This window comes from Oryza brachyantha, chromosome 2 (genome assembly GCF_000231095.2).
Source record: "Oryza brachyantha chromosome 2, ObraRS2, whole genome shotgun sequence".
In the NCBI taxonomy this organism is placed as follows: domain Eukaryota; kingdom Viridiplantae; phylum Streptophyta; class Magnoliopsida; order Poales; family Poaceae; genus Oryza; species Oryza brachyantha.
Window position 1 is genome coordinate 14,016,016 of NC_023164.2, and position 10,595 is coordinate 14,026,610.

The window sequence follows — 10,595 nt, forward strand, 5'->3', positions numbered from 1 at the left end:
TTGCGCTTGCGCGTGGGGTAACCGTGGTGGTGGTAGCGTATGACGCGTGAGTGCACAGTGGCGGTGGTGGTGGTGGTCGTGCCGCCTGGTTGGAGCCACTGCTACTGTTATATATACTGCCATTGCTTTGATGCCAACCTAGCCCTCCTTCCTCACTCTCGCCTCCTGGGGCTGTTGCCTTTGGTTTTCTAGAGTTGATCTTTTCGTTAACACACATGGGGGATTGGAGGAGGGGGTATTGGCCCCCATCATTTCGCTTCTTAGGCTGCGTTCACCATCCTGCATAAGATATCTAACTTCTCTCGTTTTTAACGCACACGTTTCCTGAACTATTAAACGGTATATTTTTTATAAAAATTTTCTATAGAAAAGTTGTTTTAAAAAATCATATTAATCTATTTTATATTTTTTTAATAATTAATTAATCATATACTAATATATTACTACGTTTTCTGTGCCAGAGTAAGTTATCTTATCTCCTCCCAAACGAACAGGGCCTTAGAGGAATAAGCGAAAGCGTGTTTTTGCAAACGAAAAATAATTTGCAGGTAAAACTTTTATATACTCTCGTAGCGAATCAAAAACGAAATGTGTAAAACAAACCATGATAAAAAATTCACAAAATCAAGTTTAAAATTAAGTTTTAAAATTCAAATTTTGCCTTACAAGCAGTTGTAACTGCGAAACGATGGGAGCCAATGGGTTTTCACTAGTGCCAACTGTGTTCGGGGGTTAACAGGCAATTTTTTTAAAAAAATACAATCATTTTAATCCAAGATGTTACATCGAGGGTTCCGCAATATGCGCGAGCGTTTCTGGAGCTTGGGTGGTCAGGGGATACTATTCCGTGCACGATTTTCGTTTTTAGGTGTGTGTATTAGTGTACAAAGTAATTGACTTGGTTGCTTCTCTTAATGAGGCGGTGATATGTTGATAATGTATATGCTTCCAAAGAAAGAAGAGCAGTAATTGAGTGACTATATTTAGCTTAGCAATATATTAAGTCATGCTCCTAAGATCGATTGACGACTTTCAGCATCATGATAATCAATTATATTCATGTCAGCGACAAAGGTAACCAAGAGCCAGTTCGCAAACACTGGTGGCAAGTTGGCTAATTAATGCACGTAAAACGATAAATAATTAATTAAGTATTAGCTATTATAAACTTTAAAAATAGATTAATCTAATTTTTAAACATTTTTATAATTTTTTTATAAAAAACAAACCGTTTAGTACTCGAAGAAGCGTACGTAAGGAAAAATTGAGAAGACTTAGCCTCCATCGGCGTTTGTGAACGCGGCCCAGGTGCCACGCTTGACAATGTGATATGCCTCAAAAGGATAAAAAACAAAACGGGGGAGAAATTTAGTGGGCAGTAACAATGAGGTGTTGAAAGGCGCAAATGATGAAAGCTTTCTGCAACCAAGAGTAAGCTTGGAGGAATGCATGCTAGCTAGGGGGGAAGGCAACACCAACCAACCAGCCAAAGACTCTCTCTCTCTCTCTGTGTCTCTCTGTCTCTCTCAATCGCTCTCTCTCTCGTATGGTGTGTTTTGGCTGGTGCAGCCGAGCCGAGCATACGCACCCAAGAAACCACTGCGTTGCATCCTGCAGCTTGGGGCCCTCTTCTCCTACGCAGATTCCCCTTCTGCCAAACCGAGGAAAGGTTCCCCCTTGTCGTCCCTCTCCCCTCTCTCTCTCTATCGGCTCCTCCCTCCATGAACCCAGCCTGAACATAATTTCAAAACCCCATCACAACATGTGAACGAAACATATATAGCTACTATGTACTTATTATCTAGCTTAGCTAGGCGAGTAATTTGTCACTTGAAAATGGCATCAGTTGTCAATCAAGCTTATTACCTACAAAAGGTGCCATTAATTGCATACATGCATGTATATATAAACATGAGAGAGGAGGAGGCCAGGGGGAAGAAGAGATCGAGCAAGCAAGCATGTATGCACGGCTGCTAGCCTCTGACTGCATTTGACCTGCTACCATGCATGTACATCACTGTTGCAACATCAGACGAGATGGATGGATCGAGCTGGGCTGGGGCTGTGGCTGGGACGCATGCGAGAGACAGAGAGAGAGACTAGCAATGCAGCTTCTCTCTCCTCTCGAATCAGGCTCTTGCATGCTTGGTTGCTTTGGCGTGCATCGGCCGCCTGCTTGCTCGTACTCGCAAAATCTTTTGGATGGCTGCGTTAGTTCGTGCAAGAACCATGCACCTCTTGCATCATCGGATCGATCTCCTCCTCCTCCTCCTCCTCCTCCTCCACCATCACCGACTTTTGTTCTTGTTCTTGTTGTTGGGTAGGCTCTGGTAGATTCCCATATGAAAACGTACGCGTGGTACTTGGGGTAACATGCATGGGACAGCACGCGCGCGCGCGCTGGCCGTTGTTGCTTGCTCGCTTTGCTTTGCTCCGGTGGTTTCTCACTCTCATGACGATGACGACGATGCATGATTGATGGAACTTGGAAAGGAGGAGATTGTTTTTGTAGGACCGAACCCTGTCTATAGCTAGCCAGAGATAGGAACATGCATGCATGCATATATCGATCTTTTGGGCCCTGTTGGTTTAAGAGGAGAAAATTGCTATTATAGAATATCCTCAAAGCGTGCATTCGCTCGTATACCACTCTAGAATTGAATCTGCATTCACTCGAATGTTACTCTTAAACTGATCAGCTTGCCAAATTAACATTTGGTCTTCTTGCTACATATAAAAATGTGCGTATACATATTTGCATTATTTTTATGACCCAAATGCCCTTGGTTGAGCACAGTACAATAGGTGAGTTTGCTGGCTATTTTGCTGGACTGGAGAATTAAATGAAATGGTTTGATTTAAATCTGTGAAATAGTTATCCTATGAGATCCTTTAGAACATGTATGTACCCTAATAATTTTAAATATGAGAGTTTGATTTAAAATTGAGAGCTAGTTATCCCTATGAAACACTTTAGAGCATGTTTTGAAATAATCAATATAATATTGAGGGAAAAATATTAGCAACTTGTTAACGCCGGATTTTGGTAAATAGCTGTTATGGATTGATGCACAATTAGAGACCGAATCGGATGGGAAAGGAGAATCGGCTAGAAGAATAGATTGAAGATAATATGAATTCAGCCGATGGAGTTTGAATCGGACAAGGGTTGGAGTCTGATGGGGCCCAGAAGTTTAGAGATAGATTCGGTACTAATCACAGTCTGTGTAAATTAGTTTTGTTTCTATCTTAAGAGTTTGTTTAGGATTTTATATCTAATTAGAGTCCGAATATAATAGGTTAGTTGTGAATACGGATCCATATCTGGTTAGGTTAGTTAGATTTCGGGGTATAAATAGACTATCCCATAGCTTTGTAAAAAACAATTACTTCATCTACTCAATTTCGGCGCATCGCCAACCTTTTCGACAAACCGAGCTCTCGGCGTGAGGTTTGTCAGCTTCGCAATGTAAGTTCATGTTCGTCAACCCGTCGATCGGCTAGAACATAACTGTCTCGATTAAGTCAGATATCCTGCCTAGCTGGTCGACGGTCTATTTGAGATCTTGTTAGTGCTTTGATCCATTCGTAGTTTGAAGTAGTGATAGGTTCTCGATTAAGTCCTCACGAGTTGCTTTATTCGATCTGTCAATAGGAATCTATTCGACTTTATTCTGTCTCGGTTTAGTCCGATCAATCTAGTCAGCCGAATTTTTGTTGTTAGATTGGATCAAGTACTCGTGAGGGCTTATCACTAGAGTTCTAACTAGCATTATCTCAAGTAATTCGTCGGTTTATTTATTAAACTTATCGATCTTCATATTTCTTATAGTTATATCGTGTCCGACTACATACTGTCTCGGTTAGGTCCAATCTATGTAAATTTGGTTCGATCTCGCTGTAAGAACTTGTCCAACCGGCCAAGATTAGTAAATTGATTGATGGATTACACTGGTTTGGTATCCGGTTACTCATATGCTGCATTTTTTTATTGATTCCAATGCATGGTTACGTTTTGATCTGAATTGTCTTGGTTTAGTCCGATCTTCTAGATCTAGCGAGAGCATGTATGTGTTTAGTTAATACTGTTTCATATTAGTAATTGCTATAGCAATCCAGTTTACCTTGAATTCCATGTTTAGTCTCCTATCGGTTGTTGATTGTGCGTGCAATAAGCACCAGACTATCTTGGTTGAGTCCGATCTTTTAAGATTAGTTGGTTGATCGAACTATTTGATAATTATCCTACTCCTGATTCAGCCGATTGAGCATATTTCTACTCATCATCATAAAATTCTTGTAAAGCCGATCGTGCAATTCATCGGCTAGGGTCCTAAAGCGGTCTCAGCTATCCAGCTGATAGAGGTTTGGGTTTAACTGTTGTTTCTATGTTATATCTTACATGATCAAACTGACTGGCACGTCCAGCAATCTAAGAATTTAGGTCATGCACTGAAGTGGTCTTAGAGTAACTCTCAAGCCTTCGTATGTAACACGTTGTTGTTATTTTCAGTGTCAACATATTTTTGGCACGCCCAGTGAGACCCGTGCTAAGAAGACCCGACTCGAACCAGCGAACCAGCGAACACTCGGGACAGGGAAGATGTCGGCTAAAGAAATCAGCTCAGAGAACATCGTCCCTGTCACACTCGACAAGCTGACGGAAGAACAGAAAGCTCTGATGCAGCAACATATGGAAAACTATCAAAAATTGTGTCTGGAGTCGTTTAGCATGAAGGAGCAATCCAGTCCAAAAGTCTTGGCTCCCAACACCAACCTTAGAGCCGGGGCAATGCAGTAAACCACCTCCCGAGAACCAGCCGACTCTACAAGACATGGTCGACTCGACTGTCCACCATGCAAAAAGATCCATGGTGATTAACCACAAACATTTCGTACTTCTTTTTATAAGATGGCAAGAAAGCCAAAGTTACAATGAACCGAAAACCAAACTATCAGAACCTAATAGAAAACTAGGTCTAGGTTTCAGTTTTCTAGCAACATCACAAGGAAAACATATATAGATCACCACCTTCAACAAAATCAAGATAATAATGATCATAATTCCTCTAGCTGCCCCCTACTTCAATTGATTTCTAGTGGCAACACATCTAAAGTCCTCTGCCAAATAGAGATCTAAAATCCAATCGTAAGCGCACGAACACAGAAATAAGACACTAAGAAAATGTAGTTGTGGTTGAGACAAGCATGTGATCCTTGGCTACCTTGATGTGCCAGATGATACATGACTGCATGTTAGTTGAGGCATCCTCCCTAATCCCATCCGAAGTCATCAGATGCATGCGGATGGAGGTAACAACAACCAGTGCTCGGGATTACAAGCAGAAGCCTTGGCAACTGCTACTTTGGGATGAAGGAGAAGGCTGGCCCCTAAGGTTAGGGTGGCCAGATTTGCTCACCAGCCAAGGGGAGGAGGCAGAGGAGGTGGCGATCGGCGCTAAGGTAGACGGGCTTATGCTGGGAAGGGAGGAGGCGATGGTTGGCACTAGGGTGGATTAGCCGGCAACTGATACTAGGTTGGACGAGCTGACATGGGACGAACAAGCTAAAGAATTGTATTTGTTCGTGCAACACGCCGATTAGCAATGGTATCAGAAGAGGAAGTGGTTGGCGGCTAGGGCTGAGTGAGACAACAAGGTTGATCCAGATCAGTGGTGGTTGGTAGGGAAGATGGAGAAAGATAAGGTAACGAGAAGTCTAGTGGTCGTGGGACCTATGGTAGTCGCTTGTGATGTTTTTGAAAACTAAGAGTAGTACTTGATCTTTGACGGGTGTACGGAGTAATGAATTGATACTAGTGTCTTTATTACATGTGACACCTTTTGTCACCACACCTATCATATATGGTGTTTGATGGTTTACAATATTAATCCATAACAGATGACAGTATACCTGTGATGGGTCACCCTAACAGCTATATCTTAAATGGTCCATTTTTGTGGCCGTCAGAGATGTGGTCATGAAAGACGGTTAATTTGATCTGTCATAGATGGCTTGTCACTTATGTGTAGTACGTTATGTATTAGTGATTAGTGATCGTTTGCTATAATATTGGGAGGCAGTTTGGGCATTTGACCATAAAATCGGGCTAACGGAATTTTGAATCAACAGAATCTAATAGTGATGGTATTTTTAAAAAAAAATTAAATTGGCTTGTACAGTGATATTTTCTGAAATTGGTGCTCATTGATGGCAAAACATAAAATAGGTGCTTGTATCACCTGCATTTGTAAAGCTACTACTGAGGCCGTGTTCGTTCCCTCCTAATAATAACGCAGATTCACTCGTTTTCTATGCACACACATTCCGAACTACTAAACGGTGTATTTTTTTATGAAAAATTTCTACATGAAAGTTGCTCTAAAAATTCAGATTAACCTATTTTTCTAAGTTTCATAATTAATAACTAATTAATCATATACTAATCTATTACCGTATTTTCTGTGCCGGCTAACCAGCGAGTTGCCGAACGCAGCCTGAATATAAACATTTCTAACCGCCTTTGAAACAAAACAATTTAGGAGGATTCTCATAGGAAGTAAACTAATTCATGTGAAAAATCCTGGCTATTTCAGAACATAGGAATGCACAGGAACCCGTAAAATTCCTCCTGTACTCCAAATCAGGCCTAAACGTCTACATTCTTCACTAGAAATTTCATGTGGACTTAATCGCTATAAGAATAATTGTTGTGAGTGAAACATTGTTTATTAAGAAACTTACGTAAAATTAAATCAAATTTGCTTAAATAGGCAGGCGAAGAATAACCGAAAACAGACTGAACACGTTAATGGGTTGGAAGTGGAACAGACTTCAATAGATTATCCTCTTAGCGCAGGAGAACCGCAGACTCTCCCCTCTGGAAGCCTGGCTTAGGAGAGATTTGAAGCTTAAATGCCTCGGGCTCGCCTCGCTTGAGCGTACCTTGGCTCGCCAGTGCTCGCGTCTGATCTGGCTCAAGGAAGGGGATGCCAACACCAAGCTCTTCCACCAGCACGCCAGAACTAGGAGGAGGAAGAACTCTATCTCGCGTCTCCGCAAAGGTGCTCATTGCGCCGCCTCTCACGAGGAGTTGCAGGAGCTAGCCTCTTCTCACTTCCGCGACATCTTGGGATTGAGTGTCAACCGCGAGCTAGCGCTGGACTTGCAGTTTCTTGGTCTGTGGTCCGTGCCTTTGGACATGCTGGATGACCCCTTCACGGAAGAGGTGTGGTCGGTGGTCAAATCCTTGCCATCTGTCAAAGCACCCGGCCCAGATGGTTTCATAAGCCGTTTCTACAAGGCTTACTGGCCTGTGATCAAGGCAGAGATCATGGCGGCGCTCAATTCCCTTGCCTTGGCCAATGGTCAAGGGTTTGACCGTCTCAATGGTGCTCTTATTGCCCTTCTACCTAAGAAGGAGGAGGCAATCGATGTGGGAAACTTCCGGCCGATCAGCCTCATTCACAACTTTGGGAAACTATTCTCCAAGATCCTCGCCACCCGGTTGTCCTCTCACCTCGATGCCCTAGTCGAGGTGAACTAGAGCGTTTTCATCAAAGGCCGCTCTATCCACGACAACTTTCGCTACGTTCAGCTCGCGGCCAGAGCCCTCTACGCCAAGCGCACCCCCAGGCTTCTCCTTAAGGTGGACATTGCGAAGGCCTTTGACACAGTCAGCTGGCCCTTCCTTTTGGAGGTGCTCACCCACCTAGGGTTCAGCCAGCGGTGGCGCGACTGGATCTCTGTCATCCTCGGCGCCTCCTCTTCCCGTGTTCTGATCAACGGGGTACCCGGCCCCCGTTTTCCTCACTAGAGGGGCCTCCGCCAAGGGGACCCCCTCTCCCCCATGCTTTTTATCTTGGTCATGGAGGTGCTCAATGCATTGCTCCGCAAAGCTGCGAAGACAGGCGGTCTTCTCCTGCTCAATGACCGGGCAATCCGGCATCGGGCCTCCCTCTATGCAGATGACCTAGTCATGTTTCTTTCCCTCGTTTCTCAGGACCTTGAGTTCGTTCGAGGCATTCTCTTCGTCTTCGGTTCTGCTTCGGGCCTCTGCACCAACTTCTCCAAGTGCTCGATCACTCTGATCCGTTGCTCGGCCAGTGAGCTTGAGCTGACCCGCTCCTCCTTCCCCTAGAGGATCTCCGAGTTCCCTTGCACCTACCTTGGCATTCCTCTCTCAGTCCACAAGTTACCGAGGTCGGCCCTACAGCCGCTGGTCGACAAGGTTTCTCGCCGCCTTCCACCCTGGAAAGGTCGGCTCCTCTCCCTTGTCGGACGAACCGTTCTTGTCCAGTCAGTGCTCTCTTCTATCCCGGTCCATGTGGCCATGGCAGTCGGCTTGCCCAACTGGATGGTGAAAGCCATCGACAGAAAGCGGCGCGCCTTTCTTTGGATGGGTTTGGACTCAGTCCATGGTGGCCAATGCAAAGTGTCGTGGACGAGCGTCTGTCACCCTAAGGTGTTTGGGGGATTGGGCATTCCTAACCTGCGTACAGCCGGCTTTGCTCTACGCCTGCGCTAGCTCTGGTTGCAGCACTCAGGGCACCCCTATTGGGCGGGCCTCAAAGTCCCCCTGAACGTTGTGTCTCCGACATGTTCGCCGCTTCCACTTGTTTCTCGCTTGGCGATGGGGATACTGCTCTTTTCTGGTCAGACCGGTGGATTGGTGGCCGTTCGGTCGCTGCTTTGGCCCCGCTTCTGCTTCCCCTAGTCCCCCGTCAAATCCGAACCCAACGTTCAGTCGCCGCGGGCCTCGCGAACAACGCTTGGATCTCTGACCTCCGCGGGGCGTTTACTGTTTCGGTCATCGTCCAATTTCTCCTCTGGGATGCGGTACATCAGATCCGACTTTCACCAGGGTCTCAGGACCGCCTCTGCTGGCGGTGGACCAGCAACCAACGCTATTCGGCGCGCTCGGCCTACCAAGCCTTCTTCTTCGGCCAGCAGCTCCTCTCTTACGCTGATCTGCTCTGGCATGCTAAAGGCCCAGCAAAGTGCAAGTTCTTTCTTTGGTTCGCCTTTCAGCGCCGTTGTTGGACAGCGGACCTGCTCCTTAGGCGCGGCTTTGATTCCCACTCCACCTGTCCCTTCTGTGCCCAGGATTCTGAGACAACGAACCACATCCTTCTCAACTGTGTGTTTGCTAGACAGATCTGGCTCTTGGTTCTAACATCGCGGGATGGGCTTCCATCTCTCCATCTAGGGGTGCCTATCTCTAGGACTGGTGGCCTTCGTCAAGAGCCCTCCTTCTGAAGCATCTGAAGGCCAGTTTTGACTCCCTTGTCCTTCTCATCTCCTGGCAGCTCTGGCTGGAACGTAATCGTTGGGTTTTCGATCATGAGTTTTCTTCCCTCCAGGATGTGCTTCAAGCCATCCGTTCGGAGGGCCTGCTGTGGTCCTCCGCTGGGGTAGCACCCCTTGGCGCCTTGTTAGGAGATTGGCGTACCGTAACAAGTGTGTTTCCCCCTCTAGGGTGTTCTATTGGGAGATTAGCTTGTAGCGTCTAGGCTCTCCCCCTGTGTTGTTTTCCTTGGGGGTCCCTGCTAGAGGTCGGTCTGGCCATATGCGTCGTGTATCAACACTCTTTTTCTTCTAATATATTGATGTGCAATTCTTTTGCGCGTTTGAGAAAAGCATTCATTGAGCTCCATAAAGAAATCTTCTATCCAGTAGTCCTACTCCAGCGCTGGCTGAAACATGTTAGGTGTGTGCTTCTCTAGGGCTGGCAACGAGGCAAGACGGCGATGGGGACTGCTGGAATGCCCTTGGCCCTAGTCCCTAATTAGGACCACGACCCCAGCCTTGAAACAAAAATTGGAAAGAAAACGGTCCCTGTCCCTGCCGGGTCCTCGCCTGAATAGGGCCCCGACACCCTAAAAAACAGTGTGGAAAGAGGGGAGTGTGGCTGCGACTCACCGTCACCGGAAAGGAGACGTCGGTTGCCCCCACCAGCTTGTCGCGTTGCCCCAGGTCACCGCCCGACGCTGACTGCCCGCCAGCCCATGGCATCGCCTTGGGGCCGCCGCACCTCCCTGTCCCGTGACTCCCGTCGCTCATTGCCCCACCCCACCAACCCGCAACACTGCCTCGATCACCGTCGGCCGCCCCACCAGTCCGCGGCGCCAACTTGTCCCGTCGTTGGTTGCCCCGCCTCACCGCCCCATCACGTCGCCAGCCCCCCGCCGTGCGCCCGCCCTGCTGTCACCAGAGATGTGGGGGAGTGTGAGAGAGGGGAGGAGGAGAGCTAGGGTTAGGGATATATTTAGATGGGCCTTATTAGTACATAAATTATCAGTTTTTATAGTCTATAATGCATCCACAGGTCCCCGCGAGTAACCCGCGGATATAAACCATTCCCCTGCCCTGGTCCCAACCCAAACCGGGGCCTTAGACCTGAATCCCCATGGGGCCAAAATACTCCACGCCACGTAGAGCTGGGCCCCAGCCCTGGCCCTGTGGCAAGAAGTAGCCCTGACCGGCAGAAATCTTTCTGTCCAGTAGTCCTGCTCCAGCGCTGGCTGAAACCCGTCAAGCGTGTGCTCCTCTACTTGAATACCGTCCAATGGCAGAGGTACCACAATTGTCACCAA